At 42.4% G+C, this 25,709-nt stretch overlaps 1 long non-coding RNA gene across 1 annotated transcript; it reads right to left on the bottom strand.

The window, feature by feature from the left end:
* Nucleotides 1-6,626: 6,626 nt before the first annotated feature.
* Nucleotides 6,627-22,662, bottom strand: LOC142073453 (uncharacterized). Its single transcript, XR_012670358.1, has 2 exons — nt 21,855-22,662; nt 6,627-6,971 (listed from the first exon to the last, which is right to left on the bottom strand). It is a non-coding gene; the product is annotated as an uncharacterized LOC142073453 (long non-coding RNA).
* Between the last annotated feature and the right edge of the window lie 3,047 nt (nt 22,663-25,709).

Below are 25,709 nucleotides of genomic sequence, written 5' to 3'. Positions count from 1 at the left end.
GAAACCAGTTTCTCCACTTCCTTGCTGTGATCTATCTACAACCTCCTTCTCATCATCATCTTCCTCACCCCCAAAACCCGCTTCCATGTTGCTTCCCACTCCTTAGATGGAGTCAAAGCACAGGGTTGGGGTAGTGGTGGCTGCACCCCCTAGAATGGCATGCAGCTCATCATAGAAGCGGCATGTCTGGAGCTCTGAACGGGAGCAGCCATTTGCCTCTCTGGTTTTTTGGTAGGCTTGCCTGAGCTCCTTAATTTTCACGTGGCATTGCTGCGGGTCCCTGTTATAGCCTCTGTTCTTCATGCCATTGGAGATGTTTTTTCAAATATTTTGGCATTTCGTCTTTTCGAACAGAGTTCTGCCAACATGGATTCGTCTCCCCATACAGCGATAGATCCCGTACCTCCCGTTTGGTCCATGCTGGAGCTCTTCGGCGATTCTGGGACTGCATGGTCTCCTGTGATGATGAGCTCTGCCTGGTGAACTGTGCAGGTGAGCTCACCACGCTGGCCAAACAGGAAATGAGATTCAAAAGTTCGCGGGCCTTTTCCTGTCTACCTGGCCAGTGCATCGGAATTGAGAGCGCTGTCCAGAGCGGTCACAACTGAGCACTCTGGGATAGCTCCCAGAGGCCAATACCGTCGAATTGCATCCACAGTACTCCAAATTCGACCCGGCAAGGCCAATTTCAGCGCTAATCGCCTCGTTGGGGGTGGAGTAAAGAAATCGATTTTAAGAGCCCTTTAAGTCAAAAAAAAGGGCTTTGTCTTGTGGACAGGTGCAGGGTTAAATCGAGATAACGCTGCTAAATTCAACTTAAACTTGTAGTGTAGAACAGGCCTATGAGAGTGGGCTTCTACAAACTCTTTTCTGCTCTAACACAGGGTCACAGTAAGGAAAAAGCTTAGAACTGCTGATAGTTCAGCTTCTATAGGCAGGGTCTAGAGCCTGATCCCCAGCAAGCATTTTTATGTCTTTTCAAAACTATAAAATCTCTTTTAATATGCCTTTGGAAACTAGCCTCTAAGTGGAGAGCCCATCATAGGAGCTACATGCCACTTAACTTTATTCTGAAATGTGTCATTTTAGGACTATTTTATTCAAAAGGACCCAGCAAGCAAATAGCAAACCATTGGATGCTGCTGTAATAGTAATCAATCATCATAATTAATAATGTAATGGAATTATATATTGGGTCCCTGGTCTTCCTGCAGTAACAGTAATGTTCTGGGTGTTGGTATGGAGATGGTTGGTTGGGGAGCAGAAGAGACAGTGATTCTAGCCACTGTTAATTTAGAAAAGGATTGAGGAGTGTTACACATGGAAAGTGAAAACCTGTGTAACCGCGTAGGCAAAGGGGGACGGGAGCAGGGGTTGTAGTTGACTTAGGTGAGCTACACGTCATGTGGCTTGTATGTCAGCCTCTTCCTCAGCAAGCGCAACTGAAACACAATCCTGCTCTGAAGAGCATGTTGTGGCTATAACTGTTTCTCCAGATGGAGTTTTATATTTGTTCTGCAGTTATTAGTAAGTAGGTGCTCACACTGTGCTCAGCACCGCAGGAGCTAAGAACCTGCATAGGACAGAATAGAAGTAGATGTGCAAGCTTGGGAAATGGATAGGAGGAAGATGAGCCTGGTTTGAACAGTAAGGCTCCACTCCTGCATGGTGCTGAGTACGCTCCCACTGTTTCTGGTGGGAGATGAGTATGCTCGCTGGGGCAGAGTCACAGCTGGTGTAAATTGGCAATCATTCCACTGAAGCCAATGGAGCTCTGTTGATTTGCAGCAGCTGAGCATCTGGCCCACTTCCCAACAAGAACGAATGCTCGGCACCTTGCGCAGTAGACCCTTAAAAGAGCTTATTACAATTTCAGTTCTCCTGGAGCAGCAGAGTCTGATCTAGATGCCAGGGCACGTACTGAGTATTAGGAGTTAGTTTGAAGTGCTGCCTTTCCCATTGTACCTGAGAGAGACCATCAAATCAACCTTGAGGAAGTGGCACGGGAGCTCTCATTTTACATATTGGGCCTGATTCTGGTCTCACTTACACCACTGAATATCAGTATTAATTCCACTGAAGTCAGTGCTGCCATCCCTTGGGAAAAACAGATGAGGAGGTCAGAAACAAGCACTGTACTTTATGTATGTATGTGACCAACCCAAGCAGGAAGCAACTCAAGAGAAAAGCTGGAAAAGATCAGCTTTAACTGCATTTTTATACTTATTATTGTTATTATTTTACTATACTTCATATCAATCCCGGACCTTAAAACCAAAGTAAAAGATCACATGCAGGGCTTTCATACATAATTTACTTACAGCTGACACCAGTCAAGAAGCCATAAAGCTGAAAGAGCGCTGTGTGTCTTTCAGGAGCTAACGCTGAATTTAAAACAAAAATACTGCTGCACTTTTTTCTCTGAGGTTGGATGAGGCTCAGGAGTTCTGAAAGATCTGACTCAGGCCCCAGCCCATCAAATACCATTGGTGGTGCCTGGAAATCTACTCTCTGTTCATTCTCACCCTCCCACAGGAATAAATAGGCTGAGGGAAAGAATGATCTAGTGTTAATTCACCGGACTTTGACTCCTGAGATCTGGGTTTGATACCCTGCTTTAACACTGACTTCCTGAGTGATCTTGGCAAGTCACTTACTCTACCTGCGATAGATTTTTTTCAAGGGTTCATTTCCCATTTAGGCACCTAAATAAAGGCCAGATTTTCAAAACTGCTCGGTATCCCGGAGCTTCCATTGTGACAATTCTGGCCACATTTTACAAAGAGCATCCAATGTGCTTGCCTTTTTTTGAAAATATGGCCCTTACTCAAGGGCCTAAATGTGTGCTGAGTGCTTCTGAAAACCTGGCCCCCATTATGGGCGGTGAAGACATTTTGAATATTTGGCCCTCTTTATTCAGGTCCCCATCTGAAAAATGTCCTTTGTCTTGTCTATTTAGGTTGTAAGCTCTCTGGTGGAGCTGGCCAAAATTTTCCATCTGAAAAACTTTCCTTTTGAAAAATGCGCTTTTGTGGAAAACAATTTGTGCATGGGAAAATGTCACTTTGGATAATTATTTCATTTTAAATTGATATTTTTGTTCTTGTTGATTTTTCCCAATCAAGCAAATAAATAAATTTTTCATTTTTCTCCTTTTTGTGACTGAATGCAGCAGAGTGAATGTTGAAGTGTTTTTCTCTGACTCCCCACAATTTGTTCTTTGCCAACTGGAACTGTTTAAAACGTATCCAACTTTGGAGATAGACTTTGAGAAGTCTTGAAAAGTTATACAGTAGCAGAAGAAAAAATGGGGAAAACTGAAAAAGTGAGGGGGGAGGAAAGAAAGAAAAGCCTGCACATTAGTCATCCATTTTATTGCACGTGGGGGTAAAAAAGAAAAAGGAGAAAGGAGAAAACAAATTCTGAACATTCAAAATTTAGAAATCTTGAGAATTTAAAATAAGAAGCATGAAAAACTTGTATTTTTTTTCCATTTCACATCATGGGAAAAGGAAACAACATCACATTTTCTAAATTTCTCACAAAACTGTTGTTCCATTTTTTTTTGCTGAGTTCTACTCTTCGAGGTAGGAGCGGTCTCTTGGTATGTGTTTGCACAGCACTTTGCACAGTGGGTCTTGGCTGAGGTCTCTAGGTACTACTGTAGTACAAAGAATTAATAATAGGCAAAGCCTGAAAGTTTGACTCTAAAGTTATCAGGTTCATCTCCTACCAAAGTAGCGGAGGTTGGGAGCAAATGTTGCAGAGAAGGGATGGAGAGAGAGGAAAATGCCAAAGAAAACAAGGTGAAAAATGGAATAGTGAGAAGGCAGAATGGAATAGAATTAGGAAGACACTGAGCAGAAGGAATAGAGAAAAAAAGTTTAATGGGGAAAATTAAATGTCCTATACCAGAGGGGGCCAAGCATCAGCATTTGGATCTGGTGCTGAACTACTTCACCAACTTGGCAATGCTTTGTACAGGCCAATATAAAGAGTGAAGCTTCGAAGCCTGGGTCTGAACTTGCCCAAAGCTTGAGACTGTTTGAGTCTAGCTCTTAGGGCACTTTACAAACCTCTGTCTTCGGGGAGAGTCCGGCTATTTGTAGTGTATAGCCCAGACTTCCCCTTCACTAGTCATACATGTGGCTGGATTATGGTTTTGTTTGTGGGTTGGTTTTTAATTGACATGCCTTGTTTTAAAACATGGATTTGAAGACCATGAACAAACATTCATAAGTCTGAGTTAGTTATTTGAGTCCAAAAACTAGTGCACAATGTTCTCCAAACCTTTGACTCCACAATGAGGAAAATGGTTAGGGCACAAGCCTGGGACTTGGAAGTTGTGGGTGCCATCCCCTGTTCCTTCACAGACTTCCTGTGTGATCTTGGGCAAATCAGTCAGACAGGCAAGCTGGGCCTCAGTTCCCCATCTGTAAAACAGGCATAACAGCATTGCCCTGCCTCACATGGGTGCGGTGAGGTGCTGAGATACTATCGTGCTGGGGCTGTGTACGTGTATAGACAGAATGATATGCATCCCCCAAAAGTTCACAGCAAATATTTTTGAATGAGTGTTTTGCAAGTGTTTTCTCTCAGTAGACCATGTTACTGCTCCATCTTGCCCAAAGTTAGTTCTGGATCATGCAGCAAATCTCCTAAAAGTTTCCTTCACTTAAAAGAGGGAAAAAATAATTCTGCCAATGGCCTGGCGTCTGTACGTGCTTAGCACGCAGCACAAGCTCTTTATAATTCATCAAAAAGGCCACACAGATAATGAGACAAGGTTTCTTACTGTAGCTGGATGTTCTTTCTGATGCCTCTTAAACATTAAAAGTAATGAAAACCTTGTTATGCTGGCAATTCACAATGAGTCACAGCGAGTTAGTAGTATGGACAGGCATGCCTGTGTCTGTGGGCATTCATCATCCTACTTCAATGAGGTTCCAAACCAAACCATGAGCCTTCCCTTAGTGAATTTGCTGGCACTGAACATGGGTTGAAATGGCCAACTTTATGCTAAACTAGCTTCAAAGGCTCTCAGAGGTGCCTTTGTAGCTATAGAGGTTCCACTGCTGCCCCCTGCTGTCATTTTGCTCTCATTCTACGCGGGGACACCTTGTAGTGCAGTCAGACTTTATGCACTCAACCAGAGAACATGGCCATAAGAGAGAGAGAACATTATGGCCTTGAGCTTTTTTGTTTTGTTTTAGAACACACAGAAAACTGAAACTTCTTGAGGCCCTAGAGAAAGAAGGCCACGCCCAGGAAACCACTCCACCTTTTGGCACCAGCTCCAGGAGGAGTCAGTAAAGATTTCACCAAGCTTCCTTCCTGATGATCTACACTTTAGCCTTAAAAATGTAAAAAGGCACTTTCCTTCAGAGCTCTATGAAGCATGGCAGGGAGGGCTGCTCCTACAATTAGCTGTAACGAGTGCTATAAAGCTGCTCACAAGCACCAAACATACAAGACCAGCCAAGTGCACATCGGTGTTCACTGATATATCTTTTTGCACACACAGTGGGTTCAATTCTGCTCTCATATATGCAATTCCCTTTGACTTCAGTGGGAATTCCAGGGGTCTCTGTAAAGTTGGAGTTGTCTCGCCATATCTATACAGTAAAATTCTCTGCATGCAGGCTAACTCCCTTTGCTCACTGTTAGTTATCCCTTCATCTCCCTTTAAATTCAAACCACAAACACTTTGACAAAGTAACTGAAAAGGGAAGCAGGTTTACTGTACTCTATTGAAAAGCTGTTTGGTAACTTCCTAGTCCTACATTAATCCTCTACGGTGAATCACAGCCAGTAATAATCATGGCATTGCAGAGAGAGGGGATTTTGCACGATGCAGCCTGAATGTGGGTAATGTTGTGAGCCGTGCTTCTATGCCAAGGGCTGGCTTCCTGCATGCTCCAGGGTGCATTTGGGCTCTACTAAAGAGATGGGATTTTGTGTGCTCCTATGTGTATATTTACAAAGTTTAAGGTTTACATGTTTGTTTTATTTCCTTCCTAATCCTAGAAGCAGCGTGAAAATTATTTCAAAGGAAAAAATGATTTTGTTTCACTCTGAATCTGTCAAAAGTAAGCAAGGGAAACTTGGAAAATATGAAATCCTCTCTATCCTCGCAGGATGTGAATCCAAAACTAAAAGTCCATGTAAAGCCAAATCCCAACATAGAAACGTCTCCAACCCCCATCTCTGTTACTAGTAGGTCCTGTATTTTGTATTGCAGATCGAAGTATGAGAGGTGACATTAGGAATTTCCCTGGAAATGGGCCAGGAGGGTTCATTAATAAGTATAATCAGAGGTCTCACTTCCTCCTCCCCCAAGATGATGTTTGAGTCATGTCCTAGATAAACTGCACATGATTGCCCTGACTACTCAACATATGTTTCTATGTCTTTTACGATCAACAGATCATGGTAATTCAACCAGGATCAACAGAGGTGACTAGTCATGACAATACCTGCATGTGATTCCAAAATGAAGTAAGCAACTAAGTTTAACTATCTATCCTCTAGGAATAGGAATTATTGTGGCAATAACCTGTTGAGTTGCTGGTTTTTATTGTACAATTATTTGCGTTCAGATCTGATGGTGAAATAAAGTACAATGCTGAAGCACTGCAGAAAAAGACAATTTAATGCATAGAATACATGTCCACAAAGAGGAAAATCCCTGCTGACTAAAATCTACAGCTCTTTTCCTACAGCTCTAGTTCATACATTTCTAAAAATGATGGGTGAACCCCCACAGGTTCAGAGTTTGCATTCAATTCAGAAGAGTTTCCCAAAAGTTCAGCTACTTATCCAAAGTTTATGTCCTCTATCAGAATGTCATGAGTCTGCAAAGCTGGACTGGAAATCCGACGAGGATAAGCTGCTTTGTAATATTTCAGCATTTCCGGTTCCCACGGGAGCATAGAAGTGCAAAGGCATACAAACCTGAACCAATTCTGAACCTAAAAAAAAAAAGTCAGTTGACTACTAGAAATAGGCAAAAGTTCACGGCTCGAGAAGAGTCTGCCAACATTGGCTTTAAACAATAGAAAATTCATGTACCTCTGACTGGGGAGGTGTCTGCCAAATTGGGTCAGTATCTTGCAACCTGTAGACACACAATACTGTGTCATATTGCCACACCCTCATGAAAATATTATCCTGGGTAACATGCTAATACAGTGTGGCTCTTTGTCCTCCTCCTGGTGGCTAAACTGCATATAAAGGTTTAAATCTGCTACTGCCTCCAAGCTGATGGACCCCATCCTTTAGTTCAAGCAGTCCCCCCCAAAGGTCTCAGCCACCAATGTAATTACTCTGAGAGGAGGCAGTAGACTTGACCAGTGGATATAATTTCAGCTGAAACTTTCTGTTCTTTAAAAACAAAACAACAAAACATCCCCCAGACCAACCAAACCCCTTGTTTTTCCCAGACAGTACAGTTAAGAAGGCTAGCCCCTATTCAACTTTGAGATATATTTTCTAGAGGTTGGCTCCTCTTCCCTTTGAAGTTAATGGGAGTTTTACAAATGACATCCATGGGAACGCTGTGGAGCTCTAGCGCTTGTCTTTCTCACCAAGAGCAGTTGGTCCAATAAAAGATATTGCCCCATCCCCCTTATCTCTCCAATATCCTGGGCCTGACACGGCTACAGCAACACTGCATACATCAGTGGGCAGAGCCGTCCCATCCATAGGATGGACCAGGGCAATCTGGGGGGCTCTGCGCTTCAGGACGCAAGGTCCAAGGCGGCCTGGGCGTTAGCAGAGGGCCTGGCACCAGCAATGAGCAACCCGGGCCCAGCCTGCCCCTGGCCCCTGGCATCACTTGGGGGAGGGGGCAGAAGCCAGAAAGAGATGGGGCGGGGACAGGAGCTTGGGGGAAGGGGTGGAATGGGGGTGGGGAGGGGTGGAGCAGGGACGGGAATAGGCAGGTCAGGGGCTTGGGGGAAGGGGCGGAGTGGGGGTGGGGAGGGGTGAGCAGGGGCAGGAAGAGGCGGGGAGGGGGTGGAGCAGGGGCAGGAAGAGGCAGGGCAGAGGCTTGAGGGAAGTGGTGGAGTGGGGGCAGGGACTGGGCCGGAGCGGGGGGTGTCCCGGGACCCACACCCTCCTAGGGACAGCCCTGTCAGTGGGACTGTTATTTGGCCTCAGATATACATATCATTTATAGATAATGACCAGGATGGTTCAGGAGTGCAGAGTGCCTGTTCGGTGCCTAGAATCAATGTAAATTTTTTGGAGAAGGGTGGAAATTCTCTACTTGGAGAAAGAAGGAAAAAAGTTTTGTGCTTGGTGTTTTTAAAACAATGGTGATTGATTGAGGCTACTCAGTGGTTTTGGAATATTAGAATCCAACCTGCAGAAGTAGAGCCTGGTGCATATGAGGTGGTCAGAGGTGTGTGATAAATGCAGTTCATCACATGGTTCCACAATTTGTCATATGGGTATCATCACCAGGGGTGTGTGTTTATAGAGCCGATCAAACTAGCGGCTATGGAGTTTACCCTGCTTGCCTCTGAGCTTGTGGTACACCTGGAGTACAAGGCATATCTGAAAAGATTTGGTGTTCCAGAGTACCCTAGTGACCCCATTGGGTAGGGCTAATTTCAACAGAATTAATATTAAAGCCCCAACCAATCCCAGAGTTGGATAAACTGTACTGACATAGCTGAGAGCCTGGGTTATGTTCTGTATAAAAGCCATATTGATAAGCCAGAAATCACAGGGGAGATTCTCAAAGGCAAAAACAGGGGTGAAGCATCCAACTTTGAGATTCAGACATATCAATGCCCTTTTTACCTTTGAAAACTCCCCTGTGTGGACTACTGGCACACATTAGTGAGTAAAGACTATGTGCTTTCCTGCAATGTGAAAGTGTACTTTCTTCCCGGCTCACTAAAATAAAACCACATAGTTATTTTCCAATCAAATCACTGGCATGATGGCCCTTGTACAAGTGCTGACAATGAAAGGCATGTGGCATTAAACTCTGTACTGAGAAATTCAGTCAAGGCAGATATCGGAAAATTTAGCTATGGAAGCTTTAGCTTTAGAGGATGTTTTTGTTGTTTTGTTTTGAAGTCACATTGTGAAAATGTTTACAGGCAACTGTGCATTCGCTTAGCTGTTTAAACAGCAGGCTATTGATTCCTCCCGCACTCTCCCCGGCCCCTTCTCTCCAGAATCCAGGGAACAAAGTTCCTCCTTTTTGAACATAAAGCAAGAAAACTAAATAGCTGTAAGTAAACCTGAGCAGCTCTTTAATGCTGAATCCTTGCTATACTTTTGAAGGTTTTTGGATTGTAGTGTTTCCTCTCAGATGTAACATGATCCACTCTGTAGCATACTAAAACCACTCCATAGTTTACTCTCTCTGTCTCTGAAAGTAGGAAGCAGTTTAGAAACAAACCCTAACATAGCACATATATTTGGAGAATGTATAGAGTAGGAAAATAAGTCATGGTTAAAAATGTTTTGGCTAATATGGGTCTCCCCCCACACACCATAATGTGGAATTTCATTCCCCAAAGTACTCAGGCCCAATGTCCATGGCTTGCAAGATTCAGTCCTGGCCCAGTAAAATATCTCCGATGGATAAAATGTCGCACTGCATGTTACTGGAGAAAAGATTCCTAGCTGCCCCCTCAGACTGAGCAGCCCATTTGTAGCCATGGAAAGGCCAGAGTTAGCAGACTTTAAAACTGTGGCATTTGCAGGCAAATAAAAGCTATGTTAGGTCATTTGTAGAGGTTTTTATGTTTCCATCTGAGGCCTGCATAATTAGATGGATGGTAACTATTTGGCTTTACTCATGGAAGGATATGAAAAACCGTCCCAATTAAGAGAAAAAATAAAGGAAATCCTCTAAACATTCCTCGAACAGTTTCTCAACCTATGTAGCATGTACAGAATAGGATAACCTGCATGACCTCCTTATACTATCCACCCACTCCATGTAATACATCCATTCCAAACTTACACTGATAAAATGTGTGTAGCACCCCATCATATATTTCCAGTTGAGAGAGAGAGAGCGATCCAGCTGCTGTGAATTCATGCTACCTTTAAGGCATATATTAGGTGGAAGTTTTCCAGGTTTTTATTTTAAAACTTGAGGTGCTCAAGAGCATTGGCGCTAAATAGGCTCCATCTGTCTTAAAAATGTGCCCAGTACTGGCAACAAGCTCCAAGGACTCACTGGAAATTGGAAATCTTGGATAGGACACAGCAGTGCACCAGGTGAATTCTAAAGTAATGGGAGGATTTCCAAAAACTGTTCTTGTACCTCTCTTCTCAATGCCACCGGGTGGATGCACTCAGCAGAAACAAGGGCTGCATGTCTGTGTGTAATGAACTAGACCTGAATGATGTTGTTTTTCTAATGAAAGGGTTTCATTACAAACTTGAATCTGGCCCAAGTTAGCTGAAAGGTTCACAAACTCTTCCTTTTTACTTAAAAAAAAGGGGGGGGGGGAGGGGTTGGCACGATCTTGACCTAAATATAACCCCAGCCCTCAATCTATTGAATAATACCCAGGTCTGGAACCAAGATGCCCCATCTTGAAGTACTGGTACATAGGATTCAGAGTAACAGCCGTGTTAGTCTGTATTCGCAAAAAGAAAAGGAGTACTTGTGGCACCTTAGAGACTAACCAATTTATTTGAGCATGAGCTTTCGTGAGCTACAGCTCAGAGCTGTAGCTCACGAAAGCTCATGCTCAAATAAATTGGTACATAGGAGGTACATAGGAGGTACCAGTGCTCAGTGCTGTGCAGATGAGTTTGGTGCTGTCCAAATTGGGTCCTTGGTATCTTCCAGACTGTCCTGTAAAGGGCAGAAAAAGGACACCTCTTCCTGTAGGGTGATAGTACTGTCTCGCATTTGCTGACTGGCTCTTAACTGGTCACTTGTGTTTTTCCTTCTCAAGTTTTCCTCCTGTCTGACAAAACATCATGATATCATAAAAAAAAAAAAAAAAAAAAAATTACCAAACAATCAGGGCAGGAGGCCACACATCTCCAGGGTTTGCAGATGACTGATGTATGCTCAGGCATGCACTGAAATGGTTCCATTTTGCCATACTCAGATCTGGATTTCTGCCAGTTTCAAGTTAGTGCTGCTCTGGGGACAGAAGGAAGAATGGAGGGAGCTTAACTTGTCTCAATGCAGTGATTAGTCTACTGCTTGTCACTGCCAATGAATTACTAAACCCTCTGTCTCCGATAGCTCCCTGTGATCTTGTGAATGTGCTTTGATTCCCATTGTCTTTTTCCTTGGCTCTCAAGAATGCATCTGAAGGAAGCAGCAGATGTTGCTCAGAGAATTCCAAAACCAAATGATCTTCCCCTAATCATGCATTCATGCTTCATTTTTTGACTGTTCCCTGAAGAGAGAATTCTTTCCACTCTGTTTTTTGCAGACAGTGCTTGTCTTTACAATATCCTTATATTGGTACTATTGTTTATTGACATGTTTATTGCTGAGTGGTTTCTCTTTCTGATAGTCCCTCTTAAAATGGTCTTGTTTATTTTAATACTTTCCATGTATGTATTGTGCCAGGGTCAGGCCAGATGGCTATAGGAGAGTAATAGAAGGCAGATATATTAGCCCCAGGTTAAGTAGGTCCCTTTTCCCTGGGTAAGGTAACAGGGAAGGTTCCAGAACAATCAGAAATCTTCTGGAGACAATTAAGACAGACAGGCTGATTAGAACACCTACAGCCCATCAAAAAGCTGCTAGAATCAATTAAGGCAGGCTAAGCAGGGGACCTGGGTTTAAAAAGGAGCTCACTTCAGTTTGTGGTGCGCGTGTGAGGAGCTGGGAGCAAGAGGTACTAGGAGCTGAGAGTGAGAACGCTGGAGGACTGAGGAGTACAAGCATTATCTGACACCAGGAGGAAGGCCTATGGTGAGAATAAAGAAGGTGTTGGGAGGAGGCCATGGGGAAGTAGCCCAGGGAGTTGTAGCAGTCGCACCGCTGTTCCAGGAGGCACTCTAGACAGCTGCATTCCACAGGGCCCTGGGCTGGAACCCGGAGTAGAGGGTGGGCCCGTATTCCCCCCAAACCTCCCAACTCCTGGTCAGACACAGGAGGAGTTGACCTGGACTGTGGGTTCATGAAAACGGCCAAACTGAGGGCTACCGTGAAGCTCCAAGGCAAGCAAATCCGCCAATAAGCACAAGACCCACCAAGGTAGAGGAGGAACTTTGTCACAGTATTCTTTCTGTTGTGTAAAAATCAGCTGGACCACAACTGTTAACAATAACAATGCGTCTCTGTAATCATCTCAACCTCTCAGAATATAGAGGAGATGAAAAATTCATGACCTTACGGGAACTCATATTCTTAAGCGCATGATGGGCAAACTACTACTTGATTGCTGTCACAGGGTGGACTGGGCCTTTAAGAGGGAACTGCTCCAGCCTACCTCTGCGTGTTAACAGCATTGACGGGGTCCAATGGAGGTCAGGTGTTTCCCAATCAAGACCAGAGAGGAACAAGAAACAGGGAAAGATGCTTCAGAAACTTCAGGGCATGGGAAGGAACTGGGCAAGAAAGAGAGTTCCAAATACTGTGGACTGTGATGTTCTCAAGGTGCCCTGAAGGGGTGAAAACAGAGGCAGGGTGCTGCAGAATGACCTCTGGCCATGAGGGGCTCTCAAGAAATAGTCAACTCTGTTTAAGTCATTTATTGTGCCTTTAATAAGCATTTTATAGGCTGGCAAATTCTGGGCATGGAGAACAGTTTCTTGTCACCCATCACTGAAGTGCAGCTACCTCTGAGATGGAGCCTGGCAACTTTTAAATAGTTCTGAATGGTTCTGAAAGAGGATCTTGAAAGTATGGCAGGGTTAGTTCCTGGACGCATTATGGAGGACATTTACCTGTCATTGAACAAAGAGGTTCATAATATGGGGATGCTCTTGGCTGTGAACCATTGGTTAAATCGCAGGTAACATCAGTGGCTCAGACCATTTTCTGGTGTGGGATTTGTAATCTTTCTTTTTGGATAAGGATCTCACTACTGCATTTGATGCCTTTTGTGACATCAGGGCTCGATTATTGCAAAGCACTCTACAGGAGCTACAGTTAAATCCACCTTCCATTTTGAGAGAGATCACCAGTCCCAATGACATTTCCCATTTTAAGCATAGGCAATATCTCAGACATCTTTAAAAAAGGAAAGGAACCTTAGTGTGACAAGTGGGAACACACCTAAAGACCAATGGAAAGCTACAGCTAGTGCTGAATTGAGCTGTCTACTCTTAAAGTGATACTACAAACAAAGGGGGATATAATGCCATGAAACAGTTCTGCAGGTGCGTCCAGGATAATATACCTAACTCTAGATGGAACATTACCTTTCAAAGCACTCATTGTTTTGGAACTTAGGACTTGCCATGCTGGATAGATGTCAGAAGAGCTGGTTGAAACTTAGCAAATTTTGAGATCTCAGAGAAAAAATTGAAGTTTGTAATTTAATTTTAAAATAGGGAATATTTTCCACAAAATCTCTGTAGTTTTTTCCTCTGTTTTTCAATCACTCATAGAGCTAGTTGAAATTCTTGCAATGATTTTTTTTTCCACTTTGGACCTCTACCTGCTCATTACTTCATCTTCTGTAGTCTTGCCTCTCCTAGAGGCACGTTTATTACAGCAATGGATCAAGTGGAAATTCTGTCAGTATTTCAATGTAAACCCTGATTTTCATGGTTAAATTAAATCAGATCATGCTGAGACTTCGGGAGTTGCAGTTATCAGCTCCAGACATTTTATATAATTTTAAAAAGTTCAAAGCTATTTTAGAGTTCCCGAGTGAATATCTTTCTAGCTAATTCTTCACCAAAATAGTTTTAATGATTTTTTTTTTTTAGGAAACTAGAAGCTAATGCCGACTCATTCTCTGGTGAGTTGCAAACATTTTATTATTGACCATACATTATAGTTAATTTTTTTTAAAATACAAACAAGCTTTTTACAATAAGGGCTGCAGAAACCTTGTGGTGAAATAGGACACATTTAGGGCCCCAATCATGAAAAACGTAAACACTTAATAGTTCCATTAAGTCCAATGGGACTACTCACATGTGCAAAATTACTTTTGTGCCTAAGAGTTTGCTGACTCAAGGTCTTAACAAGTAATATTTTAATTATATTAAAAGTAATATAGCCACTAGTTTGTGGGAAAATTAAGGCAACCTCTATTGCAAAGGTCACAAAACAGAATATACAGAGCACAAAACTTTACGTATAGGCATCCTGCTGGTAGCAATTGAGGTGTTGTAGCCTATTGTTATCTCTCAGTTGTATGTGTCATTTAATCCCTAGGGTTGCATGTCATGGATGGCGTTTGCCTTCTGAGATCCCTGTACCTTTCCTCCTGTACTTTATTAGTAATGGCTGAGGGTCCTCCTGCCCATTAAAAAATGGACGCACTACTTACCTGATTTTTCTCATATTTTCCTTATGAAAAAGGACATGGCTCCTGAAGAATTTAAGTGAGTGCTCTTATGTTTCATTACAAGGGGCTCCTCTTGTGAATAGATTTCCCCCCTTGCTTCTCACCTGAGTGCAACCCAAAGGAGAGTAGAGACCTAGCTGGAGAAAAGGGAATGCAAAGAGAGAATTGTATGATCTAAGCCCTCTTCCCTTTAAATATCCCTCTCCATTTTTCATGTGCCTGTTGCACTTTAAGAACATAAGAACGGCCATACTGGGTCAGACCAAAGGTCCATCCAGCCCAGCATCCTGTTCTCTGACGGTGGCCAACGCCAGGTGTCCCCGGAGGGAACAAACAGAACAGGTAATCATCAAGTGATCTATACCCTGTGGGCCATTTCCAGCTTCTGGCAAATAGAGGCTAGGGACACCATCCCTGCCCATCCTGGCTAATAGCCATTGATGGACCTATCCTCCATTAACTTATCTAGTTCTTTTTTTGAACCCTGTTATAGTCTTGGCCTTCACAACGTCCTCTGGCGAGGAATTCCACAGGTTGACTGTGCATTTGTGTGAAAAAATACTTCCTTTTGTTTGTTTTAAACCTGCTGCCTATTAATTTCATTTGGTGACCCCTAGTTCTTGTGTTATGAGAAGGAGTAAATAACACTTCCTTATTTACTTTCTCCACACCAGTCATGATTTTACAGACCTGTATCATATCCCCCCTTAGCTGTCTCTTTTCCAAGCTGAAAAGTCCCAATCTTATTAATCTCTCCTCATATGGAAGCCATTCCATACCCCTAATCATTTTTGTTGCCCTTTTCTGAGCCTTTTCCAGTTCCAATATATCTTTTTTTGAGATGGGGCGACCGCATGGGTATGCAAGACATGGGTGTACTATGGATTTATATAGAGGCAATATGATATTTTCTGTTTTATTATCTTTCCGTTTCTTAATGATTCCCAAAATTCTGTTTACTTTTTTGACTGCCACTGCACATTGGGTGAATGTTTTCAGAGAATTATCCACGGTGACTCCAAGATCTCTTTCTTGAGTGGTAACAGCTAATTTACACCCCATCGTTTTATAAGTATAGTTGGGATTATGTTTTCCAATGTGCATTACTTTGCATTTATCAACATTGAATTTTATCTGCCATTTTGTTGCCCAGTCACCCAGTTTTGAGAGATCCTTTTGGAGCTCTTCTCAGACTGCTTGGGACTTAACTATCTTGAGTAGTTTTATATCATCTGCAAATTTTGCCACCTCACTGTTTACCCCTTTTTCCAGATAATTTATGAATATATTGAATAGGATTGGTCCCAGTATAGACCCCTGGGGGACACCACTATTTACTTCTCTCCATTCTGAAAACTGACCATTTATTCCTACCTTTTCCCTCCTATCTTTTAATCAGTTACCAGTTCATGAAAGGACCTTCCCTTTTATCCCATGACAGCTTACTTTGCTTAAGAATCTTTGGTGAGGGACCTTATCAAAGGTTTTCTGAAAATCTAAGTACACTAGATCCACTGGATCCCCCTTGTCCAAATGCTTGTTGACCCACTCAGAGAATTATAATAGATTGGTGAGGCATGATTTCCCTTTTACAAAAACCATGGTGACTTCCCCAACAAATTATGTTCATCTATGTGTCTGACAATTTTGTTATTTACTATAGTTTCAACCAGTTTGCCCGGTACTGAAGTCAGGCTTACTGGCCTGTAATTGCCAGGATCGCCTCTGGAGCTCTTTTAAAAATTGGTGTCACAATAACTATTCTCCAGTCATTTTGTTCAGAAGCCTTTTTAAATGATCAGTTACAAACTAAAATGAGTAGTCCTGCAATTTCACATTTGAGTTCCTTCAGAACTCTTGGGTGAATACCATCTGGTCCTGGTGACTTATTACTGTTTAGTTTATCCATTTGTTCCAAAACCTCCTCTACCTCTGCCAAAACCTTCTTTGTTTCATTTGCAGTTCTAGATGCTCAATCCTGGGAGATGATGAGCACTTTCAACTCCCACTTAAGTCACTGGGGCAAATCTTCATCAGGACAATTTACATGCACTGAGGCTTTGCCTCAGTTGGACTACTCTTATGCTTATGCCCACACTTAAGTGCTTTGCTGGATTAGTGCCAAAATGTCTAGCTTTAGTGCTAGACTATTTTTATTGAATTAAGTGTGTTGTTTTCCCTGGGCATTGGGGTAAATCCTTTAGATTCAATACAGTTAACGTAGTGCTGGAAAATTGTCATAAATCATAAATGTACAGGTGACTGCTCATGTACTGAAGTCATGCATCTTGTGTTATTTTGGAGACTTTGTTATATAATTTAAGATTAAAGAGTGCAAAAATTATATTATGCAGTTAGTAAGCTTGCCAGCTTTGTTAAATTTTAGTAAAAAATTATTTCTGTGTAATGTACATTTGGCTTTCACAAAAAAAATTAAAAGGATTCACATGTAATGAAAGAAAAATAGGTTAAGAAGAGTATATCGGAATAAGAATAACTTTAAAAACCCACAGCATAATTTTTACAGCACCACTAAATATGTGGTTTCAGAGTAGCAGCCGTGTTAGTCTGTATCCGTAAAAAGAAAAGGAATACTTGTGGCACCCCAGACTAACAAATTTATTTATGCTCTAATAAATTAGTTAGTCTCTAAGGTGCCACAAGTATTCCTTTTCTTTTTACTAAATATGTGCTATAGCTCTGCTAAAGAGGACATTGTGAGTCATGTTCACATTCTGTACTTAATTTCTAGATTAAAAAAAAAAAAGAAAGAATAGCCCTAGAAGACTAAATGTAATAGATTTATATAACCAGGAAAGACACAGATGGTGCATCTGTGAAACTGTGGTATGAATATTTCTGATTACTGTACTTCTACATTTCTAAGGGCTCTGCCCATTGAAGTCAATAGTGGTTCTTCGGCTGATTTTGACAGGCACTGAGTCCAGCCATTTTGTTCTCAGAGTGCTGCAGCATGTTAGAGGGGCCATATGATACTGCTGTCTCATGAGACTTCACTTGGGTTCTTTCTTGTTTTCCTTATTTTAAATTAAGTCATTTTAGACTGAAAGTAGACAGTTGCTCTTGTGTATGGAAAAACATAACACCTTAATTCAAAATAACAGGCCTACCCATGCAAACTTTCCTCACATAGCTTGTCTCACTGATTGTCTGCATGAGTAAGGGATTACAGGCCTGAACCCCATGGTTGTGTTTAAATATATTTTGTAACCCAGAGCTCAGAAGCTTAGAGGGATGGAACTCTCTGGTCCCTCCAGAGGGGAAAGCCAACCCTGGCCACTCTCATTTACACAAATGGTAACGTTGCTGTTCCACGGTTCCCCATACTGTGTTTTGTTTTATTTGGAATCTATGTTCTAATTGTACAAATGATAATAGATTGTTAATGTAACTGTACTTAAGAAAGGGAATAGGAATTGTGCAAGATATGCACCCCGTCTTTAATATACACGGCACACGTCCTGGGAAAATGCACATTCCTTTTATAGTTTAACCTTCATAACATTATAATAGCCATGTTAATTTTACACAAGGTGTAACTGCCTCCCCTGGGCCCACAGAGTTTTCATGCACCCCACCAAAGCGACAGTCCATCCCCAGAGGCACCCCAAAGCTCAATGTTCCCATTATTATTCCCTTTTTCCTGTGCGCGCACACAAAATTCTCTTTTGCCTAGCATCCCTTGCACTGCGATTACTCTTTTTTTACACAACTGTACCCCGATTATACTCTCATCTTGTACAACCAGAGACAGCCGGGGCAGCCAAGTTAAGTTTTAATAGAAACCCCTTACATTTCTTTAGTGATTTTGATTATATTACCCAATAGTCAAACAATTTTGATCAGATTCTCTCTCCGCCTGCTGGCCGCAGCAGTCCCTTATAGACCATTTTTGTGGGGAAAAGGGCCCATTTCCCCTTAGAATAGCTGTAAAAGCTTCTGGGGACAGAAGCATAGTGGTGGTAGTAGCCACTCTACCTGACCCCCTTGGATAATTTAATTACCAAGCTTCCATCCAATGTGACAGCACAGACTTGCAAATACAGTTACATTTATATAACTGGGTTTTATCATTAAACCAAAATCTTCCTTTTTGTAACACTACAACTGTTACTCTTTAACATCTTTACAACTGTTACCTTTTACCATTTTACAACTTCCAAATGTTTACTGTTCTTCAAATGCTGTATTATTAATTTTTGCAAAAGCTATTTGTAACTTTTTACTTTTTAAAAATTACTTACTCCTACATATAGTTCTTTAAGGTAGTGCAATTTGTCTGTAACAACTTAGCCACCAAGTACAAATATTGCCACACAGCTGCCTTAACCTGTGTCTTTACCTTGAGACTGTCCAAAAAGGCAGTAAAATATTTGTCTTCATAGTTGCCCACAGATCTTTTATTTCAAAAAATTCCAGTGGAATACAGCAAACCTGCGTTATACTTTGTTCAAAATAACCATAAACATTTTATGTAAGTATCCAAGGTACCCTTCATTAAAACTTCAGAAAAACAAAATTGTGGAAAGGCAGGGAGGAGTGGAGGGGGAAGAGGTGGAAAGAAACCAATTAAGCCTGTTAGGTCAGTTCAAAGTACAGGCTACCAGCAACAAATTAAGTAAACTGAGAAAAGAAAGAAGGAAAAGAAGAAAAGGATATAGTTAGCTTTGAGCCAAGAGTAGGCTCCCTGCGTTGAAACAGTTGGGAATCCTTACCCCCCAGGCCCCAGGTTTTTATCCTGGCTCTGAGAGAAGAGAGGAGGTCATTACCTGCTCCTGCAAACCCTGCCATTTTTTACTTTGAAACTTTTTTTCTTCACTTCCCCAGGACCAAGTCCCAGCTCCTGTCTCTAAAGGTAGTCTGTTAACTCTGCTTTTGACTGTAAACCCTGTTGTGCCAAATTGTTTTTAACCACCCCTAACTAATTTACATCCTTTCAGCAGCACCAAACTTGAAAGATTTCTGACAGTTTCCCATAATGCTGTCCTTACTTCAAACCTCTCACAAGTGGACTGAAGTGCCTCCTTTCCCTGGAAGGCATTCAGTCCCAATGGTCAGGGATCTTCTTCCACTACCCATATACCAAAGGCGGGTGGGCTTCTCAGCCACCTCCCATCCCTCTGGCTTCCCTAACACTCCATTTCTTTTTTAATCTCATCCCAGGTTGATCCCTGCACCTGGTATGGTCCCTGGTTCTTCCTTATTCATTTATTCAAAATTTATTTTACCTGGCTTGCCAGAACCCACAACTACCATCACAAGAGTTTGCTATACCCACTCCAAGCAGCTGCTCTGACTTTTGGGGAGGGGGACTTACAGGCTGCCAAGCACCTATCCGATGCGATGCATCTGAGTCATGGTGCCAAGATGTTAGAGGGCTTATTCCTTCACTCGCTTACTTCTTTGGTCCTTTTTGCATGAACAGAGAGCAACAATACCCAAAGTCTGCAGGTGCAAACAATTTGATGTTTATTGGGGTGAACTTCCAGCAAGCAATAATTTCAGTTTTCTTCCTTAGTGTCCCCCTTCCCAGCTCTTTGCCTGTGTCCCTGTTCCCATTTCCCCCCCTTAGCAAAACATGATTTCAATTCACCACCCTCATTCCCTGTTCCCAATCCCCCCCTTACTTTCTGATTGACTGCAGACTATATCGTAAAACTTGAGTTCTGCTTAGCTATACCTTAACCAATTATTTTACTGAAATTTAACTAACCAATTCTAACATATTGTAACATGATTATTTAACCAATTATATCCCACTACCTTAATTGGTTTACACCCAACAAAATTAATTATACAGCAGACAAAAACAGTCACAAAACCAGACAGAGATTATACAGAAAAACAATAGGGAAATTGAGACTATAGTGATAAAACAACAAAGAAATAAGAATTTCACATCCCAGCTATTGATAAGTAAGTTCTTGCAGACAGCATGCTATTAAACTAAGTTTTCTTTTACGTCTTCTAGACTCTTCCCTTTCTCTGGAGGTGATAGGCATTATCAGGACAGGATGTATTCCTGACAGCCCAATAGCAGCTTATTTCACTGTGACTAGTTTTAAAATGTAAGGATGTGACCATACACTTCCCAGCTTATGGCTGCCTCTGCTGCTTAGCCAGAGGCCTTAGCCTAAGACTAGGGCCTCAGACTGTCACAGTAAGAGAAGGCCCTTACGCCAGCAGACAGTAATTTTAATTCTTTCTTTTATACCTCTGTAATTAGCTGAGTGACAAGAATACACCTAAATTCTTAAAGTATAGGCCTTTGCAAACAGACCTAAAAATCTATATCCTAACAATATGCCCTGGAGTAAGTGTGTCACCCTGAGGTTACTGGTAGTGGACTCTGGTTTGGGAACTGATTCAAGTTCAATAAGAGAAGGTAGAGGCATACTGCCATAGAGATCCAGGAACAAGAACTCTGTCTTGCTCTGGGTTCCCCACCTGGATATTCTGAACCATGTGTGGAATGATTCTATGGGACTAGACAGGAGCAGGCTGAACCCGTGATGGTGCAGAGCTGACCTCACAGCAAGACCCGACTGGACTGGCTGTGTAGAGATGACTTAATAGGTAGGCCCAGCAGCATATGGAGTGGGGGCTAGCTCAGTGGTTTGAGCATTGGCCTGCTAAACCCAGGGTTGTGAATTCAATCCTTGATGGGGCCATTTAGAGATCTGGGGCAAAAATTGGGCATTGGTCCTGCTTTGAGCAGGGGGTTGGACTAGATGACCTCCTGAGGTCCTTTCCAACCCTGATATTCTATGATTCTATAATAGAGCTGATGGCCCAGAACTGGAGCAGGTAGCCGCACAGCTGATGGCCCAGAACTGGAGCAGGTAGCCGCACACTGCAGTGGGACCACATGGTGTGCACATCTCTAGACTGGAACAAACAGGTGGACGAGAGCCACCAGCTTATGTCCCCTGACTACGACTGGAGCTAACTGGACCTGTGGCAAGGATTGTTCTGTGACTAAATTCTGGACCAGATCATTAATACCTGGAGCTATAGGGTTGGCCATAATCCTGATACACTGACTGGGTTTTATACATTTATTGTATTTAATTATGTAAGTGGTGTTAGGGTTCTGTTTGTTTGCCTTCCTTGGCCCACCTATTCCTGTTCTGCTGCTGAGTAAGGGAGTCTAAAAGGTTGCAGTTCTCATGCCAAAGAGCTGGAACAAGGTGTAAATTAAAGTAGCCTTCATTCTATTTTAACATGCACCTTCTGACACCTTTCTTTAGTGCCTCGGCAGTAGTAGGTTACACCAACTTAAACTTCCATACACACCACTAGATTAATGGTTAGTTGCTCCAAGGGGATCTAACTACATGTAGGAGGGTCGACATACACTACCTGATACATCAGCTCTGAATGTGATTGCCTCCCTCTGCCTGTCATGGAGTCCCCAGGGGTGCTTCTGCTGAGAGCCTTTGGATGTGCAGGCTGGAGGTGAGGTGTTTCCCATGGAGTGTTCTTAGCTGTGAAACTTGCTCTGCCTGCTCATCCCCCATAGCCTGGGTTTACTACCTTTCAGAATGACACACAAGGCACACCTCTTTTGAGTCAAGCACTTGTTTGGCTAGTGACTGTCAGAGTTATTTATCGTAATTGGTTGGGATGGTGCAGAAGCCGGGGCTGTTTGTACTGCGTATGGTGAGCATTTTAAATGGAATCTGGTGTTATATTTAGTTTAGATGCCATAGTGATGCATGCATAAACATAAATAGATCAACCATTGGTCTGATAGCAACTCATGTCTTCTACCAGCTCAACTTGCTGGGGTAGATTCAGTGCAAACATTCTTATGCTTAGGGAGACATCTGCTGTGCAAACTGCTAACTACAAGCAGGATTTTCTTACAGCACACCACACATTCCCTCTAGGTCCTGCTCACAAGCTGGTGGATCCCCACAAATCCATGTGGATCTCATGCTGCTGCCACGGGTGCAGAAACATCTCTATGGAGGCCCTGTGTTGCTGCAGCATCTCTGGGTTCCCTGCAGCTCTGCCCCATTCCCTGGCAGCGCATCTTCATCCAGACCTATTCTAAGGAAAGTATAATATAGCAAGAGGCTGCATTAACCATTCCACCCCCACCATGGTAATACTCTGCTGCTCAGTCCATGTGCTCTTTGTTGCTTTCCCACTTGAAGAAAGCTTGCTGGGTGCCCTTCGCTGCATCTGAGGGATGTGGAGAATGCTACTGTGGAGGCAATTGACTGCCCCTTTACACATGGATAGGAGAGTCCCCTCCATTCGTAGGGATCACAAGCACACAAATTGGCCCCATTATCCTCTACCATCCTGGTTGGAAGACAAAACCAGGGAAAACAGGAAGGTGATTTATAACACTTGTTGATTTATGAGCAGGTGCAAACCACTCTCTGTTGGTTCATGAGACTGTGATATTGGAAAGGTCTTGGCCAATTTCCAGCTAACATGGACTTCACTTCATTTTCATGCTGCAACCTTATTGGCTCTGAAAGCTGCAGAAATTATTTGGGGTTTGTTTTTGCTATCTTGGACTTCAAAAAAGTCTTATAAAATAGGCTTTAGATCCCTTCCTGGCTAGCAGTAGTACCAGCTGGGTGGGTTTCCTTTTATAATCACAGAGGTTGGGACTCAGCAGACAATAGAAAGTCCCTTAAATGGTTACACTTCTACATGGGGAAATATGGTAGGGAAAGATGCTTAAGATGTTATCCCTGCTGTATTTATTCACATGTCAAACACTATGGCCTAGATACCTTTCAGACTTGTATTCAAAGAAGGTTGGCCCAGTGATTAGGACAACTCAGGCTCCACCATAAACTTCCTTCTCTCTGTGCCTCATTTCATCATCTGTAAATTAGGGATGATACCACTGCACTATGTCACAGGAGTACGGTGAGGCTAAAGGGAGGTGCTCAGAGACTGTGGTGAGCTCTTTGGATGGAGCTGTGTGAGCACAATTTTCTCACCTGAAGAAGAGTTCTGTGTACGCTCGAAAGCTCGTCTCTTTCATCAGCAAAAGTTGGTCCAGTAAAAGCTATTACCTCACCCACCTTGTCTCTGAAATATCCTGGGACCAACAGGGCTACAAATATCATTTTCTCACACAGTTCTGTCAGTTGTTTGTATATGCAATTACCATGGTTGCACATACACTCATTGTTTATGTGCATGAACTCAGTATTTCTGCTATCAGGTATTGTAATTATACATACCAGTGATATGCACATTTTACCGTTATGAAAATGGGGCCCTAGAAGATTCTGAAGCCCCTGGAATCCCCCAGTTGGTACTTTAAAAATCAGACCTTGTAGCGCTCAGTTAGTTGTCACAACTGAAATGTGCAGAATTTTAACAATTCAGCTGAATGTGCAGGGCCCACTTCGGTTTCCATGGAAACTGACATCGGCTCACCAAACTCAAGGCAAAGTGTTGGCTGATTATCTGATGATAATGCTGAGAATTTAAATATACAGTGATTATTCTGAAGCCCTTCACCTTCCTCTTGCTGAACCAATTTCCAGTCTTATTGCATTCAGCAAAGTAGATAAAACTCTGGAAGTTTTGAGTTGGGGCCTCAGTCTGCTATCCAGTCAGGTCTCCAGAAGTGAAAGACAGATTAGTGTCTTGGCCCTTATATTGTGCTAAGAAAATGGGGTAACTGTTCCAAAATCTAGCAAGTAGTAACTGGGTTAATTGAATATGGTACAAACCTGAGGATAATGATTTATTTGCTTTTTAAAATTCAAAAATTTTGGATCTGAATATCTTTGTTTGTAACCCATCCTTATAAATTCTAGGGCCAGATTCTGCTCTTGGTACATTGGTGTAATTTTGGAGTAACTCCACTTTTACCTAGCTTTATAGTGGTATCACTGAGAGAAGAGTTTGGTCCATAGAGTGCTCTGGGGAAAAAAAGCTTAAAAGTTAGGGAGGGAGGTTTAGAACGTGGCTTTAACCCGGCTTGATATCAAAGGCTTGGTCAACGCTGCAGAGTTGGGGGGCAGTGACCAGTGTTGCAGTAGGACTGGGCCAGTTCCATCAGGGGTGCTGGAGCAGCTGATCAATGGATACTCACAATCTCTGAAAATCCAGCTGTTATCTTTGTTAATGTATAGGATGCAGAATTTAAACCCTCATTGTTTAATTTGATCAAAAGCAGATTATTGACATATGCCATGGATGTGGAAGAAAAATGCAAGAAATATTTAGTTTTGGCTGCTCCTTTTTTTTTGATCCGTTTTAACCAGCTCTGGCCCTGAATTTCATCTGAAGTGTGTTTAAACATAGTCTCAAACTGAGATAAATGGTCAGTGGTTAGAGACATGTCTTGAGAATGGATTCCACTCTTTCCAAACAGGTACCGAGTATTCCTTGAGAACTGAATGAATACGAGCGACAATATTGAGTTGAATTGTGGGTGTCCTACACCAGCACTTAAATTCTAATAAAATACATGATCCATCTCGATCCCTCCTGGATGCTGGAGTAGCATGGGGAGGTGCATCGGAAATTAAAATGGCTACTACCTTATGAATTACCAGGTATAACCAACATGACAATCCACTAGATCAGTGGTTCTCCAACTCTTCGATAGTGTGAGCCCATGTTACAACAGAAAAAAACACGTTGAGACCCCCTCCCCTTTAACCAAAAAGGAGGGGAAGTGGTTGTCACCCACCTGGACCTGACCAGGGCCCCTAGGTTGAGAACTCATGCAGTCGACTAGAGGAAGTTACACACTCAGGAAATAAAAGAAGAAAATCTTAATGTATAACGGAAGCAGTTACATTTTTACACCTGGGTTTATTCGGTGTAGTAGCTGTGTTCCAGTTTGTGATGCTGTTTGCTTGATATCCAGGATGCTGTGCCATGCAATATGATATAATGTCCTTTCAATGTGTTTCTTTCGTTATTCTTGTTTTATTAAAAAAACAAGTTCCCTCAGTTGCATAAACTTCTTATCTGTGTATACTCTTGCTTATCATCTGACCTTAACTGCTCTCCTGCTTTCCACGCTCTGCTCTCGGTTTTGGATCAGTGAATTTCATCATTTTGCTGAACACTTTTTTTCCCCAGGTCACTGATTTAAAAGGTTAACAAAATGAGTCCTGCTGATTCTTGCTACGTTGCACTACTTGCCTCACTCTGTCCTGAACTGCTCAATTACCCTTTGTCTTCAATTTCCAGGGCATTTACTGAACCCATAAATTAGCT

Source organism: Caretta caretta, chromosome 10, assembly GCF_965140235.1.
Source record: "Caretta caretta isolate rCarCar2 chromosome 10, rCarCar1.hap1, whole genome shotgun sequence".
Classification (NCBI taxonomy): Eukaryota; Metazoa; Chordata; order Testudines; family Cheloniidae; genus Caretta; species Caretta caretta.
Note: the sequence above shows the minus strand (reverse complement) of the source record. Positions and strands in the feature narration are given on the sequence as shown.